Genomic DNA, 21,141 nt, shown 5'->3' with positions numbered 1-21,141 from the left:
TGTATGTATGTGTGTGTGTGTATATATATATATATATAATCAAATTATACACCTTAAACTTACAAAATATTTTATGTCAATATATCTCAATAATTTGGGGAAAACATCTAGACCTGATAATATTAATAGTTGTTTCTGTGTTAAAGTTGTCTCTGGAGAACATAAAGGGGATAAGTTTGTTTAGCAAAACCATCCCTTTTCTTTGGCATAGACTCAAGAGGGCAAACAAAGAATACCCTTCTAGAAAGATAGAGCAGCTTTTAATTCTCCTTAGCAGTTGCCAGAACAGTAAAATACAGTAGCCATTGGCAGAGCGTGTGTTAAAGGGATTTATATATTTAATCATTTCCCCTCTGCACTTCCTCACCCTTGTACTTCTTTCCTGTAACATCAGGTAGAATGCAGTGCTGACGATTGCTTCTCTTTCCCCCAGTTGAAGTTTAAAATTATGAACGCTGTATAATGAAATGGTGATTTTTATTCTGTCCTGGTGGTAAAAAGGGATTTGCTGATGTGTAAAATGAGACAAAGATAAATAACAAACAGATGTTCTCACAAAATGTTCATTAAATCCCTGCCTAGTAGAAGATGCTAGATTACATGTGTTCAAACTCTAAATGTGTTAGAGAATAAGGAGCTTTTATACCTTAATGCTCAATTTAGGAAAGACTATATAGCTTTCTCTGTAAAAAAAATCATAGTAATCAGTGACTTATAGTTCCTTCTTCATTTTGGAGTGGCTTGTCATGACTGTTTTTAAACTTTTCTTATTGATTTTGACAGTTCCAATTATCTAAGCAGACATCACCTTATTGAGGGATTATGGACTGGGTTTAAGCCTCCTGGATTATAAGGCCCCAGATATGGGTTATCCAGCCTGTTGAAGGCTTGTGCTTGGATCATCTCTAAAGGACTATCTGCCATGAGGAAGTGCTAGTGATTGTGAGGGAGTAAGGTTAGGAAGGGGGCATAGGAACAGAACCATCCTCACTTTGTTCTTCTCACTCTTCCATAAAACCTAGAAACTATAGTTCTTGACCTAGTGTACTGCTTACCACAGTGACTCTCTGCTGCGGGTATGCTGCTGTGCTGCCGTGTTAAGTGCTAGGCAGGTGTTAATTTTTGGTAAGTTGTAATATGTAGTTTACGTTCCCAAGATGGGAGGGAATATCAGCTTTACCTGGGGAAGGAGATAGCTGCAGAAGATAGCTGAAAGCAATAATATTTGATCTGAATCTTGAAAGGTGGTAAACTTGGTAGAAAAGAAAACCAAAGCATTTTGGTTAGAGAGAATAGCATATACAAAGACACAGAATCCTAAAACAGTATAAGCAACTTTGAATGAATTCCTTCTGATTCAATTTGGCTTTGTGCTTCAGCTTGCTCATCTGTAAAATGGGCTTAATAATGATAACCTATTTTATATGGTTGTGAGGACTAATGAGTTAATATGTGTAATGTGGAGGAGTTCCTGGCATGTAATAAGTAATTTAAAAGTCTTAGCTCTTATCATGACATTAATAGCTGAAGTTTGGCATTTGGGTAGGAAATTGGAGAAAAGTGAAAGCAAAGTACTAAGTGAGAGGGACAGGTTATAGATTGTGCCAACTCGCTTTAGTTGCACCCAACTCTTTGCTACCCTGTGGACTGTCGCTCACCAGGTTCCTCTGTCTGTGGGATTCTCCAGACAATAATACTGGAGTGGGTTGTCATGCCCTCACTGTGTTAAGAGATGTGTATATTTTCATTTTACAGGATTGGTCAGAGAGAATAGCATATACGATTATGGTATTTTAAGCTGAGGTTTCAAATAAGTAACCAAATTTGCATGTTAGGTATCTGTTTGCCTTCTGAGAGATAAACTTCAGTGGGGCAGGAAAGGCAGAGTATTTGTGGAAATTGTGGAGCCAGAGGATCAGTTATAAATTATTGCAGTAGTCTAAGTAAGAGTATTGCAATAGTCTAAGTAAGAGATGATGGAGACTCTAAAGTAGAAGATTGGCAGTGGAAATGGAAAGACAGGTGCAAATTCAAGATATATTTCAGAGTTACTAAGTATCACAGACTGGCAATAACAAATCTGTTCTGTTTGGCCCATGCAGTGTCTGAATTTGAATGCCTATAGATGGAACATGCATTCTCTAGTTTGACTTGAGCTTCACCACTCCCTATTGTATGACAATATTGATGTTATCACAATATCATAAATTGATGTTGCCTGCTGGCCATTTATGGATGAAGGAGAGAAGCAGTTAAGGATGGTCTCTAGATTTCTAGATTGAGTGACTGGATGAACAAAAGTACTAACAGCCTAGATCAGGAATTCAGGAATATGAAAGAATTTGAGAGAAAAGAGAAAGTATTGCTTTGGTTATATCTAGTTGGAAGTATCTACAGGATATTAATCAGAAACATAGATCTGAGGGTCTGAAGACAAGTATGCATTAAAGATATAGATTGGAGAAATCATTAGTTTATAGGTCATAGCTGAAACCATGTAAGTAAATTAGGTATGCTGCTGCTAAGTCACTTCAGTCGTGTCCAACTCTGTGCGACCCCAGAGACAGCAGCCCACCAGGCTCCCCCGTCCCTGGGACTCTCCAGGCAAGAACACTGGAGTGGGTTGCCATTTCCTTCTCCAATGCATGAAAGTGAAAAGTGAAAGCGAAGTCGCTCAGTTGTGTCCGACTCTTAGCGACCCCATGGACTGCAGCCTACCAGGCTCCTCCGTCCATGGGATTTGCCAGGCAAGAGTACTGGAGTGGGGTGCCATCGCCTTCTCCGATACTAGAGTATATTTAGAATGTTAAAAGAAGACTGAGCTCAACAAGAAACCAATGAAGTGACCAGAAGTAGTGCTAAAGAAGGGAAGAGTTCCCAGCATAGGGTAGACCTCAAAGAGTAGACTTATAATGTAGATTCAAGTGTAGACTCATAGTGTACAAACACTTTGACTGGTTCTCAATGTATGGATCATGAATCTCTGGGCTCCGCAAGACTCTTTCAGAGAGTGTGAGAGGTCAAAACTGTTTTCACAATAATTGTAATATTATTTGTCTTTTTCTCTGTGTTGACATTTTCACTATTGATGCAGAGCAATGGTGAATAAGCTGGTGCCTTAGCACAAATCAAGGGAATGGTACCAAATGGTACTTGTTAGTAATTGTATTCTTTACCACCACACACTCACAGTTAAAGAATTTTATTTTTACTTAATAATGTCCTTGATAAACCAGTAAATATTATTAATTTCATTAAATATTGATATTTATGCACATATCCTTTGAAACAGCTTTTTTGAGGTATAGTTGACATACAAAGAACTGCACATATTGAATGTTTGCAATTTGATTACATATCTTTTTAATAATCTATGTATCAAAATGGGAAACATGGATAAAACACTTCTTATACATTCTGAAGCGTGACAGTGTCTGGAGGTAAAGCAAGTGCTTTACATGATTGAATTATAAACTGAACTGCAAGATTTTTACACAGAATTTTAATTTTACTTGAAAGAACATCTAACAAGAACTAACTAACAACTAACAAGCAATGATTATTCAGACCTGGGTATTTGGCAGCCATTTTCTCAGAAATAAACTAAGCCTGTACTTTAAGGAAAATAACTGACAGTATTTGTTGTCAACAATAAAATTTGAGCTTTGAAGTGAAAATTAGAATTTTGGAACACTTGACTCTACTAGCAGAAACTTGAGAGCTTCCCAATACTAACCATCTTTTCTGATGAGATTGAAAGGTTGCCACTATGAGCCTTGAATGACACCAGGATTCTTGGCCTCTGGAGGAGAGGAATTTGATCCGAGGCCAGTGAAGAGGCTTGATTACTCAGAGCTTTTGTGTAATAAAGTTTTATTAAAGTCTAAAAGAGATAGAGAAAGCTTCAGACACAGACATTAGAAGGGGGCAGAAAGAGTACCCCCTTGAAGTTTATAGCAAGAAGTCACATACCTGTTAGCAAGCTGCTAATTAGAGAAAGGAAATGTGTCAAAAATCAGGGAGTTGCACCAGGCCCCTCACCCACAACATGCATTTTGAGATAGCATTGGCACAAGGTGAGTTATCCCGGGCCGTAAAACAATTGACATGAATCTTGAAGAAAGGCGATTTCCAAGCAAATACATAGTTTCACTAACACAGCTTAAGAGAAATGGGTAAAACATATTGGTTTGTTGAGCCATTATGAGTTCTGACCCTTAAGCAGAACTGATTTGAAGAAAGGCAGATTCTAAGGTAAATCCGTAGTTCATTAACATAGCTTAAGAAAAACATTTCCACAAGAAAAACTCATTGGTTAGCTCAAGGTTTGAAAAAGTTAAATTCAGGTGGAACCAGGTGTGATCCTGGCAACATGGAATTTTAAAAGAAACCTCCTTTCAATTTTGTATAGAGAAGGGCAAGAAACCATCTGACGCTTGTAGTTTGTTTTCTCCTGCCTCTTAAGAGAGAGGAAGAAAACGTCTGACACTTGCAGTCTATTCCCTCGCTTGGGGATCCTAGCCTTCCTGCCTGTTACTCTCAAGATCAGCAGTGATGTTAACTCATGTGGTTTGTAAAATATTATGTAATGAAATAAGTCACCCTTTGGAAGATCTACATAGCTCAGTCAAACACTATTTTTCACATGATCGATGCATGATGTAAAATCATGCTTGGGTAAAGATTCATTTAAAGCATAAGGCTGGGGAACTTCCCTGGTGGTCCAGGGGTTAGGAATACACTTTGCAATGCAGGAGACACAGGTTTGATCCCTGGTCAGAGAACTAAGATCCCACATGCCCTGGGGCGACTGAGCCAGTAAGCCACAACTAGAGAGCTCACCTGCCACAGGGAAGAGTCCGCGTGCTGCAACAGAGATCCAGGGCAGCCAAAGTAATCTTTTTAAAAATAATAAGGTACATATATTTATAATTGTTATATCTTCTTCTTTGATTGATCCTTTGATCATTATGTAGTGACCATCTTTGTCTCTTTTCACAGTCTTTGTTTTAAAGTCTATTTTATCTGATATGAGTATTGCTACTCCTGCTTTCTTTTGGTCCCTATTTGCATGGAAAATCTTTTTCCAGCCCTTCACTTTCAGTCTGTATGTGTCCCCTGTTTTGAGGTGGGTCTCTTGTAGACAACATATGTAGGGGTCTTGTTTTTGTATCCATTCAGCCAGTCTTTGTCTTTTGGTTGGGGCATTCAACCCATTTACGTTTAAGGTAATTACTGATAAGTATGATCCCGTTGCCATTTACTTTATTGTTTTGGGTTCAAATTTATACACCGTTTTTGTGTTTCCTGTCTAGAGAATATCCTTTAGTATTTGTTGGAGAGCTGGTTTGGTGGTGCAGAATTCTCTCAACCTATGAATGGATAAGAAAGCTGTGGTACATATACACAATGGAGTATTACTCAGCCATTAAAAAGAATACATTTGAATCAGTTCTAATGAGGTGGATGAAACTGGAGCCTATTATACAGGGTGAAGTAAGCCAGAAAGAAAAACACCAATACAGTATACTAACGCATATATATGGAATTTAGAAAGATGGTAACAATAACCCTGTGTACGAGACAGCAAAAGAGACACTGATGTATAGAACAGTCTTATGGACTCTGTGAGAGAGGGAGAGGGTGGGAAGATTTGGGAGAATGGCATTGAAATATGTAAAATATCATGTATGAAACGAGTTGCCAGTCCAGGTTCGATGCACGATACTGGATGCTTGGGGCTGGTGCACTGGGACGACCCAGAGGGATGGAATGGGGAGGGAGGAGGGAGGAGGGTTCAGGATGGGGAACACATGTATACCTGTGGTGGATTCATTTTGATATTTGGCAAAACTAATACAATTATGTAAAGTTTAAAAATAAAATAAAATTTAAAAAAATTAACACTGAAAAAAAAATAAAAATAAAAATAATAAGGTACAAGGCTGACCAGTAGATTTTAATATAACAATGTGTAAAAAACTCATTAATATGGATTCAGATTCCCCACTGCATTTGTCTTAAAGAAACTACCAGTGTCAAATTTTGGTTTAGTTAAAGGAGAATATCCACAATGATCTGAAACAATTATTCAACTACTCTTCCACTTTTCAGTTACATACTTAGGCCAGATTTTCTTCATATACTTTAAAAGAACCTATCACAAAAAACATATCACAACATATTGAATGCAGAAGGAGACACAGGAATTCAACTGTCTTCTAATGAACTCTCTTATATTAGAAAGATTTGCAAATTAGTCAAACCTTCTTACTTCTTCTTTTGTTTTGGAAAATAAATATTTTTCATGAACATGTTACTTAATGTAAACATACATTTGACTTCTTGTTGTTATATGTAAAAGAGTAAATAAATCAAAACTTTTAAAATGTCACAGTTATAACTCCTAGTATGTGCTAAGTTGCTTCTGTCATATCTGACTGTTTGCAACCTTGTGGACTGTGGCCTACCAGGCTCCGCCTGTCCATGGGATTCTCCAGCAAGAATACTGGAGTGGGTTGTGATGTTCTTCTCTAGGGGATCTTCCTGACCCAGGGATTGAACCTGTGTCTCTGATGTCTCCTGATTGGCAGGTGGGTTCTTTACCATTAGCACCACCTGGGACACCCAATTTTTTGTATGGTTGGTATTAAATATAACCTACAGAAATCAAAGACTCTTTGAGATTCTAAGTATTTTTTAAAACTTCGAATCGGATCTGCTGTTGTGGATTGCTGAATAAAAGTGGTGGAGGGAACAAATGATGACCCTTGTCTTACTGTTAAGTAGACTAGACTCCTACAAGGGAAACTGACACAATGAAAAAATATACTATGAAAAATATGATTCAGAGGCAGAGCAAGTAACATATACAGTAGGCACTAACTAAGAATAGTAGGGATATAAGTGGTAAGGGACTTGTTGCCAAGAGAGACTTAAGCATAGGTAGGATTTTGTACAACAGAAGAGTGGGGAATATTCTTTCTAAGCTTAATGACTATCATGAGCAAAATCCTAGAGGCCCAGATAAACTTAATATGCTCTAGGAACTTTAAGGAGACCATCCTGACTGGAATAAATAGTTGGCATTGGTTAATAGCAGGAAATTAGTTTGACTAAATAGGCTAGAGGCAAATTTGGAGAGCTTAAAATGTCAAGATGAGGAGCTTAGGTTTTATGGACAATAGAAAGCTATTAAAGTTTCCTGACTTGGGATGATGATGTGATGAAGGCAATATTTCATAAAAATTAGCCTAGAAGTCGTGTAAAGGAGAGATTGGAGTAGAAAGACTAGAAATTAGTTAGGATAGTATTGTAGTCAATCCATTCATCAAGTGGTGAGGACCTAGTCATGGTAATGGAAAGTCAAGAATGGATGCAAGAGATCCTGAAAAGACAAAATGAGCAGGACTTGACTGATTAGAAAGAGAAGATTAATGGTGAGACTGGATGACTGAGAGAATAGTGCTGCCATTGATGGAATATAAGAACATAAGGAGACCCATTTTAAGTAGTTGATGATAATTAGGTCATTACTTGAAGGTGTGGGATTATCCAAATAGAAATATATATGAATAGGGAGTCACTAAATAGGAAATGGGATGCAAAATATAAAATTGAGAGGCTGCATTTAAAGAGATAAGTATTGTGTTTGAGGAAATTAATGGGTTTGCTGAGGAATACGTTCTATAAATCAGGAGCCCAGGAACTAAGACTTAATGATAGGCGGAGCCAGTGAAGGAGAATGAAGAAACAATTGAAGAGGAATAGGAGAACAGAATAATAACCAGCCTACAGAAACCAAGAAGGGACAGATTTTCAAGAGGCTGGAAATCGGCCACATCAAATTCTACAGAAAATAGAAGATTTCATATATAAGTTGAGTTGAGTGAAAACAAGAGTCTTTGTATTGTATTTTTCATTCAACAATGTTGCCTAAATGCCTAGAATTGTACTCACGAAGGCAGGGATCATTGGAGACCTTCTCAGAAGCTTCCTATCATGGATTTGCTGACAAATGTTTTCCTTTAAATAATACAACTGAAGTTGTAGAAAGAAGATACATAGCTAAAGTCAACTTTTTAGTGATAAAACTAGGAACACATCCTGTATCTTTAAGTATGAAAATTTATCTTTCTGTATAAAATATAAAGAATTTTTTTAAATGTCTAAAAGCTTAAACAGATATATACGAACTCATATATGATTTTTTACACACAAACATATATATATCTGACAGTTTTTTTTAATTTATTTAATTTTTAAACTTTACAAAATTGTATTAGTTATGCCAAATATCATAATGAATCTGCCACAGGTATACATGTGTTCCCCATCCTGAACCCATCCCTCTGGGTCGTCCCAGTGCACTAGCCCCAAGCATCCAGTATTGTGCATCGAACCTGGACTGGCAACTCGTTTCATACATGATATTTTACATGTTTCAATGCCGGTTTTTTAAAACATGTTGTATTTACTGAAAGAGTATGAGTAGAAACTGAAAAGCCAAGTGAAAAAAAAAAACATGAAGAGATAAAATTTATCTTCAAATGATTTCTTTAATTACAAAACCAGCCAGAAATATAGCAGAAAATGTGTGACATTCATAGTAACTCCATTTTAAATTCAATGCTATTATTCAGTTAATGTAAATTAATATGAAATATGATACAAACAGTTAAATGTAGCCCCCATATATTACTTTTAGTGCATATTTGAAGGCAGAAAAGTAGACTAAATCAGTGAGAAATTGAATTCTAAAGCAGAGATTATAGTTTTCCTCATAGTTCATATGTCAGAATTCTCTCTCTCTTCCTCTTACCTTTGCTTTAGTTCTATTGCTCTTTTTTTAGTTTAATAACAAAAATTATAAAAATATTCATTTTAATGATAAAATGGTAATTTAGCAGGAAGCAGAACAATGGTGTCTTGCAGTGGATCTTTAAATTCAATTTTTCACTAAATTAATTTCATGAGGTGTGTTGTTCTATCTAAATCTAGACAGTATAGGTATTCATGTAGATTCATAAACCGTATCCCATGAACTCCAAATAAAAGATATAAACCTATTTTTGTCTACAGAGACAGAGAAAGGAAAGAGAAAAGTACTTTATTAATTCTAACAAAATCAGATTCCTATTTGAAACTGAGAAAGGAGAAAATATGTATAATGTAGGTCTGTGTATATGTATTTCAAAAGGAAAACATTAATGAAGTAGCTATTTCTTCTTTAGAATGACAGATATCTTTGCTCTCAAAAAGAAGAATAATAAGGTCTTGCCTGGTGGTCCAGTGGTTAAGGATCTGCCTCCCAATGTAGGGGATGAGGGTTTGATCCCTGGTCGGGAAACTAAGATCTCGCCCACGGGGAAAGTAAGAGCGCCCATGCACTCTGGAGCCCCTGTGCTACCACTGGAGAGAATTCTGCCTGCTACAATGAAAGATCCTGCATGTCACAACTAAGAGCTGACACAGCCCAAAGTAAATAAATTTATCAAAAAGAATAAGAAATGATATAGGAAGAGTTTGGATTAGATGACCTGTCAAGTCGGCGTTGTCCGTTTCTGCGCTACCGGCCTTCCTGTTGGCGATTGTCTGAAGTGTTTTGTCGCGTCTCCCGCTCCTCCTGGACTCAGGTTGTAACCACAACCGCCCGACTCCTTAGCTCTGTCATGTCCTCCTCGTCTATCCCCCTTGGGGTCCCAGTCGTATGCTGTTCATAAATTCTTTAAATGGTCTGCGGAGACGCCTACAAAAAAGAAATAAGCACGTGTGTCAAAACATTCACTTGTCGTAGTCGGCAGGATTCGAACCTGCGCGGGGAGACCCCAGTGGATTTCCAGTCCACCGCCTTAACCGCTCGGCCACGACTACTGCTGGTGGTTGGTTTTGGCAGTGAGACCTATGTAGAGCTGACACACAAGTGTCTAGTATCAGGTCAAAATTTTCTCAAGTGGATGCCATTTTCCTGTAAGGAGGCTTAAGAAGGGGAGCAAAGAAGCAAATCATCCACATATTACAACAAAAGAAGGAAGCTCTCGGGGACTTTATATCAACCAGATCAGCCTTCAGGATTTGCGAGAAATAAAGACTTCGTAAAAGTCTGCGGGCCGAGAGGAGCTACTCCACGTTCAAAGTAATGCTCACAATTCTCCAAGCCAGGCTTCAGCAATACGTGAACCGTGAACTTCCAGATAATTCTGACATTTGTATTATCTTGGTATTGGTATCTGTTCTTTAGTTTGAGGTTTTCTGGTTTCTTGATATCAGTGACTTTTTAAAATTAAATTCTTGACATTGTAAATATTATATTATGAGATTCTGGATCTTATTTACATCTTTTCTTTTGGTAGGTCTACTCTGGCATCATGCTGATGGGGGAAGTGGTCACCACTTCATTACTACTGTGTGCAAATAGAAGTGCAGGTTCTCCACTAAGCTTCCAGTGATACTCTGGGGAAGTAGAGGGTAACCCTGTTACTGCTTGTTGACTTAGAAACTGAAGCTCCCTTCTAGGGCTTTGCTGATAACTGACAGAGGGAGGGGCACGTGATTTCTGCTCACCCTGTGGCCTCCACTAACATTGACTGGGGATAAAAGATCCATATGGCCTTCTTCTACCCACTAGGTTCCCACTGAGTCTTTGCTCATGGGAATGAGGGTAAGGCCCTAGAAGTTGAAGCTCCCTTCTAGGGCTTTGCTGATACCACCCTGGCTGATAGAGAGGGAGGGGCACCTGATTTTTGCTCACCATGTGGCCTCCACTAACATTGGGGGAGAGAAGATCCATTTGGCCTTCTCCTACCCACTAGGTTCCCTACTTAGTCTTTGCTCATCGGAATGAGAGTAAGACCTATGTTTTTCCTATATTGTTTGGCTGGAATAAAGTGTTTATTATCTAAAATTTTTCTGAATTGCTGTTTGCCCCTTTCTTGGTCTTTTGACTAGAGAGAGCAGGCTTTCTTGAAACTAGTTTTGTCTGTGCTCTTTGGTTTCTCTGGGTTGCTGGCTTCCTCAAGACCTCGTCCAAGATAAATGAAGAACACCCAGGAAATTCATCACTTTGTTAGTCCTTGGATCCCAAAGTCCTTAGCCAGTCTGCCTTTTTTTTCTCCACCTTTCAGAGTGCTTGTGTTAGTTTTATAGAAAATAGGTTTTTAGCTGTACTTATTGGGAAAATTAGGGAGAAGTGCATCTCTTTATCTTGTGCTAGAACCAGAAGCTCAGATATACTTTTTATTATTTTAATTTACCATTTAAAGGTGTTTTCTAGAATTCGATGTGTCAGCCTACAGACCCACCCCACTCATCATGTTCATAACCATCATTGAAATTATATATTTTAACCATGGTACCTCTCAGCCTTCTTTCATCCCTTGGATCATTTAGTTGACTTTCAGTAGATAATCTTCAAGTCCATGGTGACTTCTTGTAATATCCTGATGGTATTTCCCATATTTCTCAACTCTGATACCTGTTCTTACTTCCAACTCTGAACTTAGTCATTTTAGCAACTGCCCAGATTTTTGTCTTTAATGAAAAGTTAAGATGAATCCTCACTTCATTGAAAACCATGCTCAAATGTCACCTCTTCAGAGTGGCTTTTCATGACCATTCTCTGTACAGTTACTCTGCTTTCTTTTCTTCATACCACTTATCACTATTTGACCTTTTATAATTATGTGTTTGTTCATTGTCCCCATCCCTCTAATATAAAGACTCTTAGGACAAGGCCCGTGTTTTATTCACTGTTGTATTCCCAATGCTCAGAAAAGTCCCTGGCACATAGTAGTCTCTAAGTAAATATTTTAACTGATTGAATGAATAAATATGTCACAAGGGATTTGGTGAAAGAGGGAGAAGAGAATGGAGAGTTCAGGGCACCTGATCGAAAGAATCCTAACTTATATAGGACAGTAGCCTCCAGATTAGACATACATGGACCAAACTTAGATAAAAATGTGTGAGGGGCAGAAAATTACTTTTTCTCTTTTGGGTTCTTTTCTCTCTCTCATGTAAACCATATTTCTTGTTCTATGAAAATACTTTAGCATAGGAGCAAAGCCTTTTTAAATATGGCACTTATAGCCCTCTGATGGCAAGGTTGAAGACTCCTGACCAGAAATTTCCACATTTTGCTTAGAAGATGGAAGCGAGTGACAGTTCGGCCAGCTGCAGTGCATCAGAACTCATGTGGTCCATGGAAGAACTGTATTCATTCCAAATGCAGGTCTTTCAGTGAAGCGCAAGACCTTGAGTTGAATCCAGTTTTTACAGGTGAGTAGTTAAAATGCATAGAAGAAAGCAGTGAGGTCATCCATCCTGAGCAGTCAGGACCTCATCATATTTCTACTCACCCTATGACTTTTGTTGCAGCTGCCTATGGAGCCATACGTGGGCTGGGATCTCTTTGCTTGTCACAGCAAAGGAAGGGATACAGCATCTTCTCTATGATATCACTGCACCTTGGAGGAAGATTACAAAGCAGTGTGATGTTTTTTATTTCATCTTTTAGTTTGATGTCTCTCTAAGCCACTCAGGTGTCAGGTGCCATGGATGGAAAAAAAACCTGTTTTAAACTCTCCCAGAATGTTTATAAAAATATGTCCATTCCTAATCTATATTCAGAAGAGTAGTATATATTATACTATAATAAAATATTACGGCTATGCTAAAACAAAAAAAGTGTAAAATTAACACCTTAATGTCCTTTCAAATATAGTCGCATTCTAAGGAAACACAATTCAGGTTTGAGAACGTTAGTCATATATAACACTTGTCCTGGATAACTGATATCACCTGAGCTATAAAATTGCAAAGCCACCCGGCCCTTCCCAGAAATATTTCCTCCAGAAATTATATTGTTCCTTGAACAGGCAAAGCTTTTACTCAAATGAGCTGTCTCCAGCAAGCTTTCCATCAAATTCTTTGCCATTGGTGCAGTTGCCTTAATTTTACTTAAGTGCTTGCTGGCTGACTTTGAGTCCAGAAAGACAAAGTGTATCTTATGGGACAGAATTCAAGCTTGGGAGGAAAAAGAAAAGCAGCTGCCTTCTTTTTGACCTCCCTGCCATTTTCTCACTACTAGTGGTGATGAGGAGGTGTGAGCCAAGATGGCCCTCATTTCTATCTTGATAAACCTGCTTTGGTGACTTGCTTAGAACAGCATGTGAATGACCTCCATAAAAATAAGTTCATTGAAAGAATGATCTCCTGGCAATTCAAAATTTGGTCTAATGATTTACTCCCACAAAATTGCATTTCACATGCTTGGACTGAATTTTGCCTTTATTTTGTCTGCTGACTCAAATTGGGGAGCTAAGATAATGGGGTGTACTTTTTTGTTTTGTTTTTATTCTAATAAAAATATCAACCTTTAATTGTAGGTAGTGGATAGTGGAATGAATAATGAAAAAATTTGCTTTCCTTGTAAAACTGTGCTTATGAGAAAAAAATCTCTCACATACGAAAAATACTTTTAACTGTACAGATCTTTTGGCTGAATTTCAGTCAACATGAGTAAGATAATAGCCTTATGCATCCATCCACCCATCTGTTCAGTTCATTTGTTCAATATTTATTGAACACCTACTCTACCAGGCATTGATGATACGGCCACGAAAAAGATAGAGAAGTGAATCTTCTACTCCGTGGGCCCTTGATTGTGGCCTACTCCTTGAAACCCTCTTTCCTCTGAAGTGCATCCCCACTGTATTTATTTTGTTTCCCAAAAAGTTGGTGAGCTCCTCCAAGGCGGAAATTCTATCTTGTGTTTTCTTTGATGCTAGACATTTGACAAATACTTGATGGACTAGATTTAACAAAAATTTTTGAAGATGTAGGTGACGAACATTTCAGAGCTAGTCATAGGATGTTAGATTTAGAAGGGGCCGTAAAGATAATCTATCCATAGATCTCCAGAGGGTAGTTGTATAGATACCTTTAGGGTTGCTTCCAGGGAATGGGGACAGCCCAGCAGAGGGATGGTGGTACTGTTACGACCTTCAGTGTACATCAAGCATAAGATTTGTACTTTCAACCCTTTTACATGGAAAACATTTCTGTAAGATTTTATATGAACAAAGATATGGCTGCTTAAAAAAAAACCCTCTAAACTACTAATTGGTCCAACACCTCTTACAGATCTTTTAGATAGGCCTGGACTGGAATGGGTGAATTTAACTCATATGATCATTATATATACTACTGTGGGCAGGAACCCCTTAGAAGAAATGGAGTAGCCATCATAGTCAACAAAAGAGTCCAAAATGCAGTTCTTGGATACAATCTCAAAAATGACAGAATTATCTCTGTTCATTTCCAAGGCAAACCATTCAATATCATGGTAATCCAAGTCTGTGCCCTCACCAGTAACACTGAAGAAGCTGAAGTTGAACGGTTTATGAAGAAGTACAAGACCTTTTAGAACTAACACCCAAAAGATGTCATTTTCATTATAGGGGACTGGAATGCAAAAGTAGGAAGTCAAGAAACATCTGGAGTAAGAGGCAAATTTGGCCTTGGATTACGGAATGAAGCAGGGTAAAGACTAATAGAGTTTTGCCAAGAGAACACAGTGGTCATAGCAGACACCCTCTTGCAACAACACAAGAGAAGACTCTACACATGGACATCACCAGATGGTCAACACCGAAATCAGATTGATTATATTGTTTGCAGCCAAAGATGGAGAAGCTCTATACAGTCAGCAAAAACAAGACTGGGACCCGACTGTGGCTCAGATCATGAACTCCTTATTGCCAAATTCCGACTTAAATGGAAGAAAGTGGGGAAAACCAGTAGACCATTCAGGTATGACCTAAATCAAATCCCTTACAATTATACAGTGGAAGTGAGAAATAGATGTAAGGGACTAGATCTGATAGAGTGCCTGAAGAACGATGGACGGAGGTTCATGACATTGTACAGGAGACAAGGATCAAGACCATCCCTGAGAAAAAGAAATGCAAAAAAGCAAAATGGTTGTTTGAGGAGGCCTTACAAATAGCTGGGAAAAGAAGAGAAGCCAAAAGCAAAGGAGAAAAGGAAAGATACACCCATTTGAATGCAGAGTTCCAAAGAATAGCAAGGAGAGATAAGAAAGCCTTCTTCAGTGATCAATGCAAAGAAATAGAGGAAAACAATAGAATAGGAAAGACTAGAGATCTCTTCAAGAAAATTAGAAATACCAAGGGATCATTTCATGCAAAGATGGGCTCAATAAAGGAGAGAAACAGTATGGATGTAACAGAAGCAGAAGATATTAAGAAGAGGTGGCAAGAATACACAGAAGAACTATACAAAAAAGATCTTCATGACCCAGATAATCACGATAGTGTGATCACTGACCTAGAGCCAGACATCCTGGAATGTGAAGTCAAGTGGGCCTTAGAAAGCATCACTATGAAGAAAGCTAGTGGAGGTGATGGAATTCCAGTTGAGCTATTTTAAATCCTGAAAGATGATGCTGTGAAAGGGCTGCACGCAATATGCCAACAAATATGGAAAACTCAGCAGTGGCCACAGGACTGGAAAAGGTCAGTTTTCATTCCAATCCCTAAGAAAGGCAATGCCAAAGAATGCTCAAACTACCACACAATTGCACTCATCTCACGTGCTAGGAAAGTAATGCTCAAAATTCTCCAAGCCAGGCTTCAGCAATACATGAACCGTGAACATCCAGATGGTCAATGTGGTTTCAGAAAAGGCAGAGGAACCAGAGATCAAATTGCCAACATCTACTGGATCATCTAAATAGCAAGGGTTTTCCAGAAATATATCTATTTCTGCCTTATTGGCTATGCCAAAGCCTTTGACTGTGTGGATCACAATAAACTGTGGAAATTTCTTCAAGAGATGGGAATACCAGACCACCTGACCTGCCTCTTGAGAAACCTGTAGGCAGGTCAGGAAGCAACAGTTAGAACATGACATGGAACAACAGACTGGTTCCAAATAGGAAAAGGAGTACATCAAGGCTGTATATTATCACCCTGCGTATTTAACTTATATGCAGAGCACATCATGAGAAATGCTGGGCTGGATGAAGCACAAGCTGGAATCAAGATCGCCAGGAGAAATACCAATAACCTCAGATATGCAGATGACTCCACCCTTATGGCAGAAAGCAAAGAAGAACTAAAGAGCCTCTTGATGAAAGTGAAAGAGGAGAATGAAAAAGTTGGCTTAAAGCTCAACATTAAGAAAACTAAGATCATGGCATCAGGTCTTAGTTTTGGCATCACTTCATGGGAAATAGATGGGGAAACAGTGGAAACACTGTCAGACTATTTTGGGGGGCTCCAAAATCACTTCAGATAGTGATTGCAGCCATGAAATTAAAAGACACTTACTCCTTGGAAGAAAAGTTACGACCAACCTAGACAGTGTATTGAAAAGCAGAGACATTACTTTGTCAACAAAGGTCCATCTAGTCAAGGCTTTGGTTTTTCCAGTAGTCATGTATGGATGTGAGAGTTGGAGTATAAAGAAAGCTGAGCTCAGAAGAATTGATGCTTTTGAACTGTGGTGTTTGAGAAGACTCTTGAGTGTCCCTGGCCTGCAAGGAGATGCAACCAGTCCATCCTCAAGGAGATCATTCCTGGGTGTTCATTGGAAGGACTGAGGTTGAAGGTGAAACTGCAATATTTTGGCTACCTGATGCAAATACTGACTCATTTGAAAAGACCCTGATGTTGGGAAAGATTGAAGGCAGGAGGAGAAGGGGACGACAGAGGATGAGATGGTTGGATGGCATCACTGAGTCAATGGACATGAGTCTGGGTAAACTGCGGGAGTTGGTGATGGACAGGGAGGCCTGGCCTGCTGCGGTTCATGGGGTCGCAAAGAGTCGGACACAACTGAGCCACTGAAGTGAACTGAATGAAGAAGGTTAGGTGGGCTTCCCGGGTGCTCAGATGGTAAAGAGTTTGCCTGCAGTGCAGGAGACCTTGGTTCGATCCCTGGGTTTGGAAGAACCCCTGTACAAGAAAATCGCAGCCTGCTCCAGTATTCTTGCCTGGAGAATTCCATAGACAGAGATGCCTGGTGGGCTAAAGTTCATGGGGTCACAAAGCGTCAGACAGGACTGAGCAACCAAGTGTGTGCGCGCGCACACACACACACACACACACGAAGCTTAGGTAATTTTCTCACGGTCATACATATAATTATTAATACTCTTAGAGCTTAAACCTGAATATTTGGATTTCAAATCTGAGATTGTCTCTGTGACATTCTGTTTTTACTAGTTCACAACTGTTGCTTGACCAACACACTGCTTGACACATAGACATCGTAACTGAAAGAAGGAATGTTCACATCTGCTTTGATAGCCCTTCATCTCTCCTTGGACATATCTGTGCCCTTAGCAAGGTGACCGTCATACAGTAAGTGCTTAGCAGTGGTCGTTTTACTGGTGGTAATTCTTCATGATTGATTGTTTCATCTTTCCAGATTAATGCACTCTAATCCTTTTCATCTGTTCTCATAGTCTTCCCTCTCCCATCCCTTCAAACAGCTTTGTTGCTCATATTCTCTGTCTGCAGTCCTTGGGATGAACTGGATATGGGAATTGGGACATACATAGGAAGTTCTAACCATAGCTACCTCTTAAATGCATACATGTTTAATTATGAAACACTTAACAGTTGTCGGTTGTCAAGTTTCAGAAAATAAAGTTGTTGTTTAGTCGCTAAGTCGTGTCCAACTCTTTGTGACCCCATGCACTGCAGCATGCCAGGCTCCCCTGTCCTTCACTATCTCCTGGAGTTTGCTCAAATTCATGTCTGTTGAGTCAGCGATGCCATCTAACCATCTAATCCTCTGCTGCTCTCGTCTCCTTTTGCCTTCAGTCTTTCCCAGCATTGGGGTCTTTTCTTGGAAAAAGAAAAAAAAAGGACCACAAAACACGACTTGTACTAAAAATGCTTTTGAGAGTTTAGTTAGGGCTTTTGTTTGTTTCAAATTGTAAGCACTGTTGCCCCAGCATTTGCCTTCTCACTGGATCTGTACACCTGCACGTTCTGTGCTAGTACTTGCTGCGCCAGCTTCCCTAGTTCCGTGGGTTTCATTGCTTCCCCCACCTTTGCTTCCCCTGTTGCCTGCTTGCTCTCTTTTTCAGCTGGATGTCTTCTCCCCAAAATCAGAAATATTACTGACAAGGATTTTGAGCTCTCCTCAAGGGGAGATGACTTAGGATTGCCGTTTTTCACATCTTTTTGACAGATCCTTTAGGTTCAGTTTGATCAGAATGTTTCCTCTCTGACCGATTTTAAGAGAGCTTTGTGGAGGGTCTCCTGCCACCAGCCTCTGCTGCTATTGCCAGTGCAGTGGGATGGAGTGGATTGGCTTTGTGGCTAGACAGAATTGGGTGTTGTTTGTTTTCCCGGTTTATTCTTGCTTTTGGATGCTGTTACCTCTTTCTTATTAGCACCCTAGTAATAGAGAAAAAAGCATTATAACAAGAGTTTAGAATTCAAGGTTAGAACTTCAGTCTCCATTTGGTAAAAAAAAAAATAGGAACCCCAACTTTAAAAGTTCATGCTAGGTTTGAAATATTTAATTTAAGGCTATTCTCACAGTTTTCTTTTGCCTCCCACTTTTTTTGCCTTATGAATGACTTTGTTATAGTGAGTGACAAGTATATCCTATCCTTGCTGATCATTTTTAAGTGGATGGATTTTCATAGAGCAGTGCATCTCTAGTGGTATAGATGTTTATCTTATGTATTGAGAGTTTATAATTCAATATTTTCAGGTTTTCATTTTTAGTTGAAGACATTGATAAATAGAACTATGACTTTTATATTCATAAGATCTTCTATCTATACTTAATTATCATTACTATGAAGTTATCAGTTTTATAGCCTAGAGGTTCGGAGAAATCTAGATCAGTTTCATCATTTCCAGATAGAGAATAGCCAAGATATTTTTAGAAAATATTTGTAACTGAGGTTATTAGATGATTTGAATGCATGAGACTATGACTTAGTTAGAAACTTGCATAGTTTATCAGACTGAAAACAGATTTTCTACCCTAGAATCATGGTGCACCTGAAGTTTACTTAGAGTGACTTTTATCTTCAACACAATAAAATCCTGAACATTATATAATGTAAGACTATAGTTTGCATTTATCATAGTTAGTCAGCAAACATTTATTATCTATGACCCTTCATCTTTAGGAGTTAAGGTTTTAGTTTTATAATAGTTAATTTAAATGTGTTCTACTACTAATTCATGTTTTTATACTATGTAAATCAATTATTCTTTAAGATGTGTGTCTGGGTTAGAGAAAAGAATAGGCAGCTGTCTGGGTTTTAGTCATGATTTTTCCATAGATGCTCTGTCTTCTGGCCTTTTTGTCTTAGAGGTCGCCTAATAGATACCACTCTGCTAATGTATCAACTTGACTGTTTTTATAATTGGACTCAGTAAGACATTTATCATAAATGGAATGAGTAAGCACTCTATGCAATAGAAGAATATATCTTTAAACTTGAGACAGTTCTAAAAACACTGTATTCTGGAAGAAGCCACCAGCTGCACACACAACCAGAAATTATGCTTGTATTTTAATATCCATAGACAATGAATAAAAGACTTGGGGGTTCCTCAAAAGAATCCTGTTTATATGTATTTATTCATAGATCTTAAGTATGTCAGACCAATAATTAGATATAGTGTAAAAAACACTTTATCTTCCATTAAACTAGACCTCAGTGCTTACCTCACTGTGAACGCTCCACACAGATTCATCTTTAACTTATGTGAAAACACAATCAATTCACCCTTTTTAGGAGATTTTTAGGGACCACCTTTCCTCCCATTTATTACATTCTCCTGAATTTGGCCTCAGGCCTTTAAAATGTTTCAGGAATGTCTTCTCACTTTTTCGTGAAACTCTACTTCCTCAATGGGGACAGTGACTAGCTGGACATAGTCTCAGGCCCCGGGTTTTGAAATCTGGATTTCCTTCCTCTGCTTGTCCCCCTTGGAACAGGCACTCTAAGCTTTAAGGAGAATCAGTATGACAATAGTCAACTTTACAAAAGAAAAATCAAAAGCAAGTCCACTTGAAGCTTGGTACAGGAATACATCACTTTATTTTTTTTTAATGTGTTTGTAAGAAACTGAATATATAAATTCCATATTTGTAAAAAAAAATGTTCAGTGTTAGCTTGGCATTTTAAAATATTGCTATATCACAGGGAACTCAGCTTGGTGCTGTGATGACCTAGGGGGTGAGACAGAGGAGTGGGAGGGAGGCTCAAGAGGGAGGGGATATGTATATATGTAGCTGATTCATGTTGTTGTACAGCAGAAACCAACACAACATTGTAAAGCAATTATACTCCAATAAAAATAAATAATAAAATAGTGCTATATGGAATGCTTCTGTAATGCAAATAAACATTCTTAATTTCTCCAATTTATAGATTGGATATAGATTTTCTTCAAATAGGCCACACCAGTACTCTGGATCCCCACAAAAAATTTTTCAAGGAATGACCCCTTTGCTAGACCCTGATTTCTCAACATGATTTCCTGTGGTTTCTAACTTCTTCATTAGCCCAGTGGCTCAGGTGCACCTTCCTGCCCCCTGATCTCTTTTTGGCTATCATATATTAATATATAAAATATATATTTGTTTATATATGTGATACAGTGAGAATATACATAGGAACTGTATAAACATGTGTATTTATGTATTTATCCACGTTCCATGGCATCCAAAATCAGCAGGCACATTGTGCATTGCTAGAGTTTTCTCTTTTTTTTTTCTGTATGGTATTTCTGCTATTTATTCTAAATATTTTCATTTTGTCTCTTAATCATTTACATGCCATACTAACTCTATCCACTACTGTGGTGTAACCACTTCTGAAGTGAAATGGCATCTATTTAACAGCATTGAAATTGTGGTTGCTTTTCTTCAGAAGAGAAAGTGGACACTCTTCTTTGTTCTTTGCACTGAAAGACTTTAACCCATCTCCGATATTGGCAAGGAGAATGGTTCTCTTGATTTGCTTTTAAAAGGATATGCACTGGTAATCTCATTTTACCCTTTCATTTTCCTCCTTACTACTCTGCCCCTTGGCTTCATTTGCCTCTTTATGGGGAAGAATGCATCTGAGGTTTT

The 21,141-nt window shown here is 38.4% G+C and overlaps 1 protein-coding gene and 1 non-coding gene across 13 annotated transcripts in view; one reads left to right on the top strand and one right to left on the bottom strand.

Moving 5' to 3' along the window:
• ENOX2 (ecto-NOX disulfide-thiol exchanger 2) overlaps nucleotides 1-21,141 on the top strand; it is a 291,413-nt gene that overhangs the window by 36,085 nt on the left and 234,187 nt on the right. The gene's annotated exons all lie outside the window — the stretch shown is intronic.
• Nucleotides 9,792-9,873, bottom strand: TRNAS-GGA. The gene has a single exon. It is a non-coding gene; the product is annotated as a tRNA-Ser (tRNA).

The sequence above is a fragment of the Bubalus bubalis genome, chromosome X (genome assembly GCF_019923935.1).
Source record: "Bubalus bubalis isolate 160015118507 breed Murrah chromosome X, NDDB_SH_1, whole genome shotgun sequence".
In the NCBI taxonomy this organism is placed as follows: domain Eukaryota; kingdom Metazoa; phylum Chordata; class Mammalia; order Artiodactyla; family Bovidae; genus Bubalus; species Bubalus bubalis.
The sequence above is the reverse complement of the archived record's forward strand: the minus strand, read 5'-3'. Positions and strand labels throughout refer to the sequence as shown.